Genomic DNA, 15,449 nt, shown 5'->3' with positions numbered 1-15,449 from the left:
CTGTGTTTCTCATCTACACACTTAAATGCAATGGCAAAATCTCCAATTATTTTTTTCTCTTCGAAGTCCAGTCTGCAGCTCTTACAAAAATCTGTATTGATCACTGTTCTAGGTTAGCACGAGACAAAATCAGTATATGTACAATACCTTCTCACAGATTTTGTTTAATGTGGGTTATCTCTTCTTCTCTGACATATAAGAACTGTCACTTACATGCCTCCTTAGTTTTTGAAGTGGTTGGACATTTGGTACACACCTGTGAAGTCTTAACAGATTAACTATAAGCAATACATACTGCTGGAAGTTTATATAACCACAAACTTGATAATGAGAGACACACACTTAGGTACCTATACTCTCCAACTAATAAGTGGGAAATATCCTCTACTTAGTCAAACGTGTAATCTTTCTCAATACTAAGATTGACCCTGAATAACTGCTTGTATTGCATTGCCTTGTGTCACTCAGCCTAAGAAAAAAAAACTTCTTTCTGAAGCAATTCAAAGTTCAAAGTAAATATATTATCAAAGTACATATATGTCACCATATAAAACCATCAGATTCGCTTTCTTGCGGGCATAATCAATAAATCTAATAATAGAATAATAACCATAATAGAACCAGTGAAAGACTGCCCCAACTTGGGCATTGAACTAGTGTGCAAAAGACAATAAGCTGTGCAAATACATAAAGAAAGAAATAATAATAACAAGTAAATAAGCAATAAATATCGAGAACATGAGATGAAGAGTCCTTGAAAGTGAGCCCATAGGTTCTGATGCGGCAAGTGAAGTTGAGTGAAGTTATCCTCTCTCCTTCAGGAGCCTGATGGTTGAGAGGTAATAACTGTTCCTGAACCTGGTAGTGTGAGTCCTGAGGCTCCTGTACCTTCTTCCAAATCGCAGCAGCAAGAAGAGAGCTTGACCTGGGTGGCGGGAGTCCTTGATGATGGATGCTGCTTTCCTGCGACAATGATCTGTGTAGATATGCTCAATAGTGGAGAGGGCTTCACCCATGATGGACTAGACAGTATCCACTACCTTATGTAAGATTTTCAGATCAAAGGCATTGTGTTTCCATACCAGGTTACAATGCAACCAGTCAATGTACTCTCCACTGCACACCTATAGAAGTTTGTACAAGTTTTAGATGTCACACCAAATCTTCACAAACTCCTAAGGAAGTAGATGCACTGACGTGCTTTCTGCGTAACTGCACTTATGAAGTTTTAAGCTGTGATTCTAATGAGAGCATATGAAAAGTACCAACTGCCCTCGGAGGGGTTGCTGGGTCCCGATGCTCTTTGAGATGTTTTTGAAGTTCTGAGATTTATATATTGAACTGTAGTTCAAACTAACTGTAGTTCATATTGGTCTCATCAGTTCTATATTTTTTTCATGTTCTCGACCATTCTTTCTTGTTGCAGTTTGGTAATCCAGGGGTTTGGATGACCTGTTAGTTTTTGTGTGAGGGAGGATTTGGAGGTGTTTGAGGTTTGCGAGTTCTTGTTTCTTTTTCTTTTCATGCAGGGAGAATTGATGTCTTTCTTTCAACTACTCATATGGTTTTCTGTGTCTATGGCTATCTGGAGAAGACACATTTCAGAGTTTTATTCTGCATACATACATTGATGATAAAATGAACCTTTGAATTAGTTTTATTTATTTTAAAGCTTGTGCATATACGTATGCCGTTACTTCTTTCAATATTTTGGTTTGAAGTCTTTACAGAAGGTGCTGTCAGTCCACAAGCCTAACACCTCCAAACCTTTACTGCAATTTGTGGATGTGTTTCACTTCATAAATAGTGGAGGCTAATTGCAGATATTTACACTTGTCTGTAACTTTGAACCGCAGCAACATTGTTTTGACAAGCTATGAAACATTTAAAGTGAATGGACTTTAGAAATCAAGAAAACTGAATCAAATGGATGCAGCTGAAATTTGTAATCCTGGCCCTTTTGCAGACCAGATGGGAGCTACAAGGCTTTGAGAAGTTGGTTTTAATAAGCAGGAAGCTTGCTGTATTGGTACCAGCTGCAACAAGTTATAGTTTACAGCTGTTACAGTGCAGTGTAACCACCACCAGTCTCATCGCCATTCAAGTCATGGGTCTTAAAAGACACAGGGAAACACAAGGTCAATGCAAGCTTAGAGCCATCAAAATACTTTTGGTCCATGTCAGCTATTTCAAAAAAAATAACCATTAATCCACAAAGCATATTATAATTTAGTACCACATTAGAAATGAAGTAATGCTCTCTATACAATAATTAAACTCCCTAGCTTTGATTTCCACAAGCTTCTGAACCAAAATTGTTGACGTTGCACAGATGGATATTGTAAATTTCTGATGGTGAACTCAAAGCAGCTTAGTTAATTCTTTGATCAGTCCAAATGTAGGCAAATAGTTTCAAGTCACACAAATATAGGGAAGTTATTTTTAAATTACCTATGGAAGGCAATCGTGAGAGCAAAAAGTCAATTCCATATGTAGTTAGAGACAGTATGACAGCTATGGCAAGTTTTGCATCCATTACTTCCTATGAGGCAAACCTAACAGCATAAATGGCAATGATGCTTCAATGAACTCTATCCCTTTTATGCAACTTTGAATGGGAGAATAACACTACATCTCTGTGAATTCTCACAACAACCAATGACCACATGATCTCGCTTTTGGAAGCTGACATCGTTACCTGGCCACATAATGAAATTCTGCGCCAACCAGCTGACTGGAGCCTCTTTTGATCCTGTGTACTGCAGCCTTCATACCTGGCAGTGAATCAACCACTCTACATCCATGGAAATTGTTAAGAGTCTTCGGCTGTATTCAAAATCCACTCTAACTCTAACTGAAGCAGAGCTACTGGTGTACCACCTTTGAGATTCCATCAATATCAGGAATACTGTTGCAGTCAGAGACCTATGTTGGCTGGAGACAGGGCCTTATGGTTTGGGTCTTGGTGGGATCATCCCTGCCAAACTGGTCAAAGGTAGTGGTCAGACTGGGAGTTGTCCACTAGTCCTCCAAGTTTGGGGTTCAGCTCAGGACTAACAACCCTGACTAGTAAAAACAAAATTGTTACGGAATCCTTCTATATCTGAGTGTGATGGTATTCCTGAGTCTCCATCCAGGACGTGCATGACTGACAGCAGTGAAAAAGAACTACTGACATCATGAAAGGTGTCCTGAACACAGACAGAGATGGAGGATCTTTATTGCTGCTCTAAAAGCCAGCAGCAAACCAGGCAGAAGTACTATCAGTAAAACTAGAGAACTGAATGTGGACTTTAGAAAAGAGAAGTCATGAGAACAAACACCAGTCCTCACTGATGGGTCAGTGATGGAAAGTGTGAACACTCATGTTCCTGTTCATTAACAGTTCAGATGGGTCCGCGCTGGGCACACCATATTGATAGATGACAATAAGATATAGCAGCAGAATTAGGCCATTTGGCCCTTCAAGTCTACTCTACCATTCCATCATGGCTGACCCATTTTCCCTCTCAGCCCCTATCTACTGTCTTCTCCCCATATCCCTTCATGCCCTCACTAATCAAGAACTTATCATCCTCTACCTTAAATATACCCAGTGACCTGGACTCCACAGCCACCTGTGGCAATGAATTCCACAGATTCACCACTCTCAGGTTAAAGAAATTCCTCTTTAACTCTTGGTCTTACAGTCACATCTTTACCTAGTTCACAGGATTGCATCGGAAGTACAGTGCAGAAACAAGTGCTTCTTGTCTAACCAATTTATGCCAGCATATTCCACTTGAACATCCTCTCACCCTTCCTAAATTAAACCTGTCAGCATGACCTTCTATCCTCTTGTCCCTAATTTGATTACCCAGCGGCCTTTTATGCTGTACTATTCACTTCAACTACTCCCTATGGTAACAAGTTTTATATTTTCACCATACTTTGGGTAATGAAGTTTCTTTTAAATTCCCTATTGGATTTCTTGCTGACTGCCTTGTAATTATGGCCTCTAGTCATGTTCTCTCCCATAAATGGAAATATTCCCTCTGTATCCACTCTATCAAAACGCCTAATAATTTTAAAGACCACTATTAAGTCATCCTTTATCCTCCTTTTCTCGATCTGTTCATTCTTTCCCACATGCATACCTTTACTTTACTGGTGTCATCCTTACTACCTCTTCTGTACTTCTATGTTCTTCTCATTAGATACCATCCAAAATTGTATACCAATCTCTAAATGTGGTTCAATGGAGGTTTAAGATACGTTTGGTACAACTTCTCTACTTTTCAATTCTAGAAATAAATGCAAGTTTCTTTTCACGGCCTTCCTCACTGCTGGCACAATTTTTAGTGACTGGTGTACTTAAGCACCAAGATCCTTCAGTTCATCAACCCTGTCTGAGGAATGAATTTCCTATTTTTCTTACCAAAATATGCTGCTCACATTTCTCCACTCAGTTTCATTTGCCAATTATCTCTTCATTCTATATTTATTAACATCCTTCTGAAATGTATTACTGACCTCGTCATTAATGATTATCTCTTCAACACCCACTTTTAGAAAAACATATAAAGTAAGATCAAAATAATGGCTTGCTTGGAAAGTACCCTGTCAGAGACAAATAGCAATTGTTAGATGTTCAGAGGGAGCAGGACCTCACATCATCTTCATAACCCTCAAATGATGACTGAGGCCATAAGAACTTGAGATAGGAGCAGAATTAGGCCATCTGGTCCATCAAGTCTACTCCGCCATTCAATCATGGTTGATCAATTTTTTTTTTCCTCCTCCTCAACTCCAGTTCCTGGCCTTCTCCCCGTAACCTTTGATGCCATGTCCAATCAAGAATCTATCAATCTCTCTCTTAAATACACCCAACGACCTGGCCTCCACAGCTGTATGTGGCAACAAGTTTCACAAATTCACCAACCTTTGGCTAAAGAAATTTCTCTGTATATCTGTTGTGAAAGGGCACCCCTCTATCCTGAGGCTGTGCTCTCTTGGCCTAGACTCTCGCATCATGGCAAACATGCTTTCCACATCTACTCTGTCAAGGCCTTTCAACATTCAAAAGGTTTCAATGAAATCCTCCCTCATCCTTCTGAATTCCAGTGAGTGCAGACCCAGAGCTATCAAATGTTCCTCGTATGATAACCGTTTCATTCCTGGAATCATCCTTGTGAACCTCCTCTGGACCCTTTCCAATGCCAGCACATCTTTTCTAAAATGAGGGGTCCAAAACTGTTCACAATACTCAAGGTGAGACCTCGCCAGTGCCTTATAAAGCCTCAGCATCACATCCCTGCTCTTGTTTTCTAGACATCTTGAAATAAATGCTAACATGGCATTTGCCTTCCTCACCACCAACTCAACCTGCAAGTTAACCTTCGGGATGTTCTGCATAAGGAATCCCAAGTCCCTCTGCATCACAGATTCCTGGATCTTCTCGCCATTTAGAAAATAGTCCACACATTTATGTCTACTACCAAAGTGCATGACCATGCATTTTCTAACATTGCATTTCATTTGCCACTTTCTTGCCCATTTTCCTAATGTAGTTAAGTCCTACAGCATCCTACCTGTTTCCTCAACATTACCTGCCCCCGACCAATCTTCATACCATCTGCAAACTTGGCAACAAATCCACCTATTCCATCATCTAAATCATTTATATAGAGCATAAAAAGAAGTGGTCCCAACACTGACCCTGTGGAACACCACTAGTCAACCAGAAAAGGATCCTTTTATTCCCATTCACTGCTTCCTACCAATCAGCCATTGTTCTAACTATGTTAGATACTCCTCCTGTAATACCATGGGCTCTTAACTTGGTAAGCAGCCTCATGTGTGGAACCTTGTCAAAGGCCTTCTAAAAGTCTAATGTATAACATCCACTGCACCCTTTTTATCTAACCTACTTGTAATCTCCTCAAAGAGTTCCAACAGGTTCGCAGGATTTTCTCTAAAGGAAACCATGCTAACGTTGTACCACCTTGTCCTGTGTCACCAAGTACTCCATCACCTCATCCTTAACAACTGACTCTAACATCTTCCCAACCACTGAGGTCGGGCTAACTGGTCTATAATTTCCTTTCTGCTGCCTTCCTCCTTTGCTAAAGAGTGGAGTGACATTAGCAATTTTCCAGTTCTCTGGCACCATGCCAGAGTCCAGTGATTTTTGATAGATCATTTCTAATGCCACTACAATCTCTACTCTACCTCTTTCAGAGCCCTAGGGTAAAGTTCATCTGGTCCGGGTGACTTATGTACCTTTAGGTCTTTCAGCTTTTTGAGCACCTTTTCCCTTGTAACAGTAACTGCACCCACTTCTCTTCCTTCACACACTACAACATCAGGCACACTGCTAGTGTCTTCAACGGTGAAGACTGATGCAAAATACTCATTTAGTTCATCAGCCATCTCCTCGTCCCCCATTATTATTTCTCTTGCCTCATTTTCTAGCAGTCCTATATCCACTCTCATTTCTCGTTTATTTTTAACATACTTGAAAACTTCTACTATCCACTTCGATATCATTTACTAGCTTACTTTCATATTTCATCTTTTCCCTTCTAATGATTTTTTTAGTTGCTCTCTGTAGGTTTTTAAAAACTTCTCAATCCTTTATCGTCCCTTCTAATTTTTGCTTTGTTCTATGCCCTTTCTTTTGTTTTTACAATAGCTTTGACTTCTCTTGTCAACCACGGTTGTACTATTTTACCTTTGAGTATTTCTTCATTTTTGGAATACATATGTCCTGCACCTTCCTCACTTTTCCCAGAAATGCACGCTATTGCTGCTCTGCTGACATCCCTGCCAGCAGCTCCTTCCAATTTACTTTGGCCAACTCCTCTCTCATACCACTGTAATTTCCCTTACTCCACTGAAATACTGCTACATCAGACTTTACTTTCTCCCTATCAAATTTCAAGTTGAACTCACTGATTCCTAAGGGTTCTTTTACCTTAAGCTTCCTAATCGCCTCCACTTCATTACATAACAACCAATCCAGTATAGCTGATCCCCTCGTAGGCTCAGTGACAAACTGCTCTAAAAAGCCACCTCTTAGGCATTCAACAAATTCACTCTCTTGAGATCCATTACCAACCTGATTTTCCCAATCAACCTGCAAGTTAAAATCTCCCATGGCAGTTAGCAATCAGTCACAAGACAGACAGTAATTGCACTAAAATACATAATTACCCTAAAACATATATTAATCTTAACTCTACTCAAAGCGGGAGGAATGAATACTGTATATTTGCTGGGCTTTAATCAGTTTTTACAATTAATTCACCTGTTTCAAGGTACAACTGGAACAGTATATTACAAACATTCATTTTCAGCATGCATACTCAGTTTTAAGACATTGCATTTAATCAAAATAACCCAAATACAACATTCTGGTGTTGAATAAAATAAATAGAGCACCAAACAAAAAACCAAACCTTACCTACTTACCTGGAACATTCCCCTATTTGTTGATGATGTCTGAATCATTACAACACAATCTTAATATCATGCTTTGCATTAGGCAATAATGAAATCTGCTGTGAAGGTACTATATTACAGTTATTTGAGACACAGGCCATTAATCTTTCCAATAATCAAGACAGGCTTGAGAATCAATTTGGTCACAACTTCCAGGTATATTTTATTTCACTGTTCCGCATTTGCATCCTCATAAGACAATTTCATAAGACCACTGTAAGATATACTGTAGGAGCAGAATTAGGCCATTCAGCCCATTGAGTCTGTTCTGTCATTTCATCATGGCTGATTTATTTCCCCTCCCAACCCCAATCTCCAGCCTTCTCCCCATAACACTTGAAGCCTTTACTAATCAAGAACTTATCAGCCTTTAAATATACACAAGGATTTGGTCTTCATGGCTGTCTGTGACAATGAATTGCACAGATTCACTACCATCTGGCCTAAAAAAATCATCCTCATCTCTGTTCTAAAGGGATGCTCCTGTATACTGAGGCTGTGCCCTCTGATCCTATATTGTCCCACTAATGAAAACATCCACTCTATCTAAGCCTTTCAATAATTGGTACCTTTCAATGAGATTCACTCCTCATTCCTCTGAACTCAAATGAGTGTAGGTCCAGAAACATCAAACACTTTTCATATATTAACTCTTTCATTCCTGGCATCCTTGTAAACCTCTTTTTCTCCTGAGATACAGCACTGAATGGTCCCTTCCGGCCCTTCAAGCCACACCACCCAACAGTCCTCAATTTAATCCTGGCCTAATCATGGGACAATTAACAATGACCAATTAACCTACCAACTGGTATGTCTTTGGACTGTGGGAGGAAATTGGAGCACCTGGAAGAAACGAATGTGGTCACAGGGAGAACGTACACACTCCTTGCAGGCAGCAGCAGGAACTGAACCCAGGTCGATGGTAGTGTAAAGCATTGTGCTAACCACTATGCTACTGTCGTGAATATATCACTCTGTTAGTTAAAAATGAAACCAAATCCTTTGCAAGAATTGACATAGGATGAGAAGATGTAGAATCCTTGTGGCTAAAGTACAGAAACTGCATAGTTTAAAAAAGACCCTGGGAGTTCAGTATAGGCCTCTGAATAGTAGCTAGGATATGGAGTATAGACTAAAACAGGAGAAAAGAAAAGGCTGACATACTTTCCGAAGCCTTAAAATTGTATGTGCAGAACATTTGGTTACTATCTTTAAAGTGACATGAATCCAACATTACATGCCACACTTTATATCAACTACTACAGCTGTGAAGTCATCCAGCTTCTTTCTGAACATACGAAGTAAACACACTCAGCTGGCAATTGTTATAAGGATTGAAAATTTGCTGCCAAAGCAAACAGTGCCTGAAATGAAGTGGTTCTACACTCACGTAATGTACCTATATTAGCTTTTTGTTTTCACATGGTACTTAAGGTAAACTGAGATCTCATTGAAAACCTATGCAATACTATTCAGAGGCCTAAAAAGTCAATGAAGCAGCAGAGTTAGACGACATCAACTGTCTGCACTTCTGAACTGTAGACCCTTTGTAGATGCACAAGGGAAAGATTATGCATATTTCCTGACAAGTCTTTTTGATATTATAAAGTATTTCATTCACTTAACTTACTGGTTATCTTCCAATATGTTAGAGCATGATGTTGTGAGGTGGCGGTATATAAAACTGAAATTCGGGCACCTTGTCTGACTCTAACTATTGAAGAGCCAGCTGTATGCTTCCAGTGGATGAACAGAGGCACGTGAGCCACAGGATCTGTGGGCATGTCACCTTTCTCACGAATGGAGCCACTTGGAGAGAAGATCTTACATTCCATATTCACCTGATCAAAACAGATGAAAATAAGGGTGCTTTTATGTCTCTTTTATTGCATGGCAGAAAATTGTATCTAGCTCAAAAGATATCATAGAAAATACATTAGGGGCACTATATCCATCCTGAGAGATTGCCTGAGAAGAAGAGAGGAGAGAGTTACAGGAATAAGCTCAGCCAGAATGGTTACTATGATGTCCTGCAACCAAGAATCAGAGAGACCCTTTTTCGAATTTCTTGTTCCCTTGAATTGGTCTAGTTTTTATACTTAAGCTTTATGCTTGGCCTGTTCCAGAAGGTGGCATGGCTTCTGCTGAGTGACGGGCACTGGGGTTGCAACACCACTGTAAGAGGATTAATGAATCAATCTTTAGTCACTATTAACAGTTTTCCACCTGGAGGCAAAGATTTAATCCTTCCCTAGCGCACTTTGTTTGGCTCATTGGAGCTAGCCCCACACCCATACGTCTGAGACTAAATGAGGGCAGACATTGCTACATTCAGTCCCAATACTAACTCACATTGACTAATTAAAATGCAACAAAATAAGACTGGGTGCTTACTGAGCAAAGATACAGAAGTTTTTAATTATATTCACATGTTTTAAAAAACTGACTCGTTTTGAAGCATTCTTCATTATGTTGTCTAGACATCATTTATTATTAACATTACCTACTGCAGACTCCCTTTATAAAGCTGTTTTTCAAAAGTCTCTGCTGTGTTTTGTGGAGACTGTTATACTAGCAGGGTAGTTTAAATAGAAGAGAAGGAAGCCATAAAATGGAGCTTTAAATTAAATACAATATTACACTAAAGAGTTCTGATGGGGAGGTATTTGCATCAGTAGCTAGCAAGATCTCTCTACTGCCTGCCTAAGTTGTTTCTGTTCATATCAAGTGCAATAGTTAATTATATTTCCAACCGCCGCTCTCCCTTGTTGATTTGTTTCATGTCTAAAGGCATAAGAGGTTATGATACAATGGCGCCTTCCATTTTATTATGCTCTGCCTGACTGAACTTAAACAGGGAGCTTTGCCTGCTTTCTGCTGTGGCCTCTTCGAGTTTTGTGCAACCACATTTCTCTCCTGTGCAGTCCAGTACCCCTGCTGAAACCAGTGGACGCAGGGATCAGGCCAGGGAGGAAAATCAAAGATATGACAGATATCCTGATTATTTTTTCAGCAAATATTTCAAAGGATCAATAGCAGAAACAAGATATCTGGAATTCCACTTTAGTCTGGATGGCATCCCAGTTTTTCATCAGATTTGATTGATGCATGTTATATGGATGAGATTTCTCAGGTAATTTGAGCTTTTAAGATTCAAAGTTGCCATATCTTCATTATACTTTTCCTGGCAATCCTTTTGGTAGATTCCCTACATATTTTGTCTGGGTACACACACAGTAAATGTGGAAACAATTTAACTGTAGAGATATTTTGATTCAAAGTGCATGTTTTAGTAAATCACCAACAAATTGCAGAAAACTAGCAGCAGTTTGTAGGAAATTAAAATTATTATTAATGGTTTGTGAAGGCAGGCAATGCAAGAGGAGAAACACTTGGATAATCATTAATATATCCAGGAAGGAATTCAAAAGAAACATTTCACCTAAAGAGTTGTTACAGGATACAACTTTCACCAGGTAGTATAGATGAGGGAAATAACATGCATGCATTCTTGGACCAGCTTCAGGAGTGGAGTTGCAGATGAGGTTAGATGAAGTATGATGGTTAGAGGTTCCTGTAGACCAGTGGTTCCCAACCTGGGCTCCACTTATCACTCGGTTAATTGTAAGGACCCATGGCATAAAAAAAGGTTGGGAAACCCTGCTGTAGAGCACCAACGTGTGAAAAGGCTGTCTGCATCAAATTAACTTTGCATAAGTTGATGTAATTCTATATTATTAGTGATTTGGCAAAAAACAAAATTCCAGGCTAGAAACTAGCTTGCACTGTGAAAGGCACATTGAACCATGGATGCATGGTGGACAATTGACATTATTGTTAGATCCTATTGCACATAAGGGCCAAGGTGTTGGTGGATAAAACATTTTCATGATCTGTGCACAAAAAAACTCTTTCACTCCCCAGTTACTTAGAGATTGCAACAGGTTACACACGTAGTTAAGAATTTACTGGTAGCAGGAGGAAAGAAAAGTGTCAGAGCATGAAGAGAAAGTATTGGGATTTCATGGTTTGATTTGAAGTATCAGATATTATGAATTGAATTCAATAGACTGATGGGGATCTTGGGTCATGATTTGCTCAGTGGATGGTGGAGCTCATATAGTCAGGCAGATCGATCCCCTTTAGTCTACTCTGACCCAGACTTCCTGTGTATTGTATTCCTGTTTCTGTGTGAATGTCCTATAGTCATAGAACTAAATTGGTATAAACCTACAAACAGACATCTATTGCACCATGCACACATCAGGTGCATAGTGCTGGGACCACCTGTAAATATTCAGGTGGCCTTCATGAAACATGCATTAAGTATTCATTATGAGCACAGGTGGACTTTTGATAACATTCATTTACATTGCATGTGTTACCCTGTGCAAAAGAGTTTCTACACCCCTGCACCTTTCAATCCTTTTTAATGTTTATTTTTCTTTGCTTCCATCCTTGTCTTTCAATTTTAAATGAACAAGAGACAGGGCAGATTTTTAGGACATTCCCATACATCATCAGAATAAAATAGAAAAAGCTGGAAATAGTCAAAGTTGAGCAACATCTGTGGAAAGAGGAACAGCGTTAATGTTTCAGGTCATTGACCCTTCTTCACAACTGGAAAGCCTTCACTTTACATTGACACTGCAAAGTGTTTTCAGTGTTTACCAAGGTTATCACAGATATCCAGCATCTGCATTTTGTTTTGTTTTCCCTGTACATGGCAATATTCAAAAAACAACCACACAGAAGTCTAACAGAATAAAGAGAAGTTGTAGACCAAAGTGCTGTGTCTATTCTTCCTAAACACCCAGGCTATACTGCTGAGTTGAGGAGCCATTGGAAGCCCCCAACTTCCAAATGATGACTGTTTGTCATTGAATGAGGCATTGAGAAAAAGGATTTTCCACAGTCATTAATTGGTTGATTTCAAGCTCTACTGACATGTTAAGCGAATTGTTTACCGTTTCCAGAATGATGAAGGATGACAGAAGGAAAGGAAAGAGAAATATCCAATTAAATCAAACATTCTTGGGAAAAGGAGATAAACATAGAAACGTTAAACTTGTAACTTTGTGTAAATGTTTGATAAATTTCTCAGAGAATCAAGTGGAAGAACTATTTTCCAGGACATAACTGGAAGTTCAACATGCTGCAATCCAAATACAGAAACAGACATTTGCTTTCTCTAATTCTTTTATTCCATACCCAGAGAGTACAGGGGAGCTCATTAAATGTCTGTTTGTGTATCATCCTTACACATGGATCACATAGCAGAAAAAGTTTCCCTGAGGTCAAGGGCTAAATTACATCATCATTGTAACTTTTAGAAACAAACTTACCTTCTGAATGCTGCACGTAATGGATCATTTCATTCTCTTTTTCAAAAAAACAATGATCCCTTTGAAGTACAAAGATCTCATGCAGCTGTGCTATTGTCCTAACACCTGGAAAGAGGAAGATTATTTTTCCCAGCTGTTTTATACAAGACTATTAAGATCAAAGACAAATGAATGTTGAGTTTAATGATGTTCTGTTTTGTATGGTACTAGGAACCTGTACATAGGATGTGTGCACTGTCATCTGTGTGTAAAGTTATGGATAACAGATGTTACTGGAAAGGTGATTATGTGGTTTCCTTTATTAGTGAAGGAGTCACATGCAATGAAAATTATTTCAAGATTGTGCTGCAGCAAAGAATCCTGCACAGAATTATAGAGCAAGGAAGGCGGTTCTTCAGCATCACATAACATAGTTACATTATTAACAGTGAAGTTAAATGACTGAAGAGTATCAGAGCAAAAACTCTCGCAATATTTAAACAATACTCAGATAATGGCTTAAAGAGCTGTGATCTGCAGGACCACAGAAGGTGGCAAAAGTAGTTCCAGGTGTCCGAATAATCTGGCTAGTAATAACATAGGCTGGTGTACTCTTCACTTCCATGAGCCACATCACTCCTTAAAGTGCTATTGAATAGTTCCAGTTGTATGTCTTTACATATGGGCTTGCAAAATATTCCTTTCAAGTTTCTATTCAATGCCTTTTTATTCAATATTACCATTCAATCAACTTTCAGCCATGGCATTTTTGAATCATAATATTAAAAAAGTTAATTCTGAAAGGTTTGTAATCTTTGATCTCATATGCCAAGCTTCAATTTTACACACTTGGGAGTGGAGGAGAGCAGAAGACAAAGAGGCTTCCATAGCTTTAAACCTAGAAAAAGAAGAAAAGGAAGTTCAAGAAAGTTCTAAATTTATCAAAATCAATAAAATAGGACAATGCAGAAAATGTAACAAAGTAAGTAAGATTGGAGGGAAGAGAGGGAGAGTACAAAAATGCTGATCTTTCTCTTTGCTCTGGATAGGTGTTCGAGAGAGGGACTTGCATCGATCTGAACGCCTCTCTTCATAGCCAGGAGCATACCCAGACTTACGGCTTGCGAATTTCAATTCTGCCTAGGTTCTTAGCTAAGGGGATTTGTAGTCTTGAGAGAATAAATAGGAGGAGGAAAACTAAATTTATGTTGCATTCTAAGCTCATTCTACAAGTGATCAAAGACTGACATTCTCTGCATACAGGCCTTAAACCTGAGGCCTATTTGAGGTATAAATCCCCAGGTAAACTAATTTTAATGCAGCCTATATATGAATTGTTATGGCACATTAAGCAGTCATGCAAAAACAGCACCCAGCACAGTCATAGATTAGAAATTACTTCTGTGCAATGTAAAGTATCTCTCATGAGCTCATTGCTCTTGAGGTATGATATCATCCACACATGTTAGACACATTCATTTCTCACCATAAGTATGAAGTCCTGCCTCAGTCGGCAATAAAAACTCGTAGAACAGAACAGAAAGCTAGTGGTAATTTATTAACCCCAGATGCTAAATGTTCCACATGAGAGACTGAGTGAAAATATACCATGCCTTTAACTTTTCCATAAATTCATAATTGCATTCAGATTATTGCAAATCAAATCCACGTGCAAACAATTTTGATGCATTAAATTACCTATTATAAAAACTTTGATAAAACGAGCCAGTTCGTAGAATATTTGCAAATATTTTGCACTTCTACACATTTGTCAGGTACACATTAATAAACTGACTAATGATATTCTCAGGAGTATTTGTACAATCTAAATTCAAATATTTTAGAAAAAGCTAAAACAATACTAAATGATTTCCTCAGAGGAATGAGTGTAAAAGGGGCAAGTACATTTATTTATAACCTTTCTATCACTGTAAGAATATCTCAATGCAGCATATTATTAAATTAATTATGCAAAATGTTGTATAAACTAGCCACCAAATAACAAATTTGCTGACTGACAACTTAATCTATTTTGACAGCATTGGTTGAGGATGAATTTTGGATAGGACGTGAATGGAACTGTTTTTTTTCATATTATGCCACGTGGTCTTTTGTCGATTTGAAGGACAGACATGTGATTCAGCAACACATCAGAACAAAAGTGAAGGATAATTTTAGTGTAACTGTTGTCTAATGCTGCTGTCGGTCACTCATTTGACACTATGCCTGATTTGATTTTCAGAATTCTACTAGGCGATATGTTAAACCAGGGTAACAAACATAAGCTACACATTTTGTCTAGAATTTGCTCTAGCAATGATACACCACCTCTGTACTTTTACATATAACAAGTTGAAGTAGTGTTTTTTTTTTCAATCCACAACTATAGGCTCTAAAATGATGTCATTAACCTACAATATAGGTACCTGGAGTAAAATTGGTCCTTGGTGGTAGCAGAAAGCATATAGTTGTATATCCATAACAATTTACACATCATGCCCAGGGATCTTCTTCACAAGCATCAATGGCAAAGAAAATCAGAATGATAGAAAGCAAGGTTAATGACGCATCACAGTTCATTTCTAACCATTGCCAAAGATCTATTTGTTTTAAATTGAACAAATTCTTCTAGAAGATGGAAAA

General features: G+C 38.6%; 1 protein-coding gene across 4 annotated transcripts in view; it reads left to right on the top strand.

The window, feature by feature from the left end:
• The window catches only part of ppp2r3a (protein phosphatase 2, regulatory subunit B'', alpha), a 345,954-nt gene that overhangs the window by 81,470 nt on the left and 249,035 nt on the right, over nucleotides 1–15,449 (top strand). The window contains exon 1 of one of the 4 annotated variants that reach the window (XM_072255637.1): nucleotides 10,551–10,615. The exons of the other annotated variants lie outside the window; for them this stretch is intronic. The gene's annotated coding sequence lies outside the window, so the exon portion shown is untranslated. Of the gene's footprint in view, nucleotides 1–10,550; nucleotides 10,616–15,449 lie in introns of those variants that run through there. 4 annotated transcript variants of the gene reach the window in all.

Source organism: Mobula birostris, chromosome 4, assembly GCF_030028105.1.
Source record: "Mobula birostris isolate sMobBir1 chromosome 4, sMobBir1.hap1, whole genome shotgun sequence".
Classification (NCBI taxonomy): Eukaryota; Metazoa; Chordata; class Chondrichthyes; order Myliobatiformes; family Myliobatidae; genus Mobula; species Mobula birostris.
Note: the sequence above shows the minus strand (reverse complement) of the source record. Positions and strands in the feature narration are given on the sequence as shown.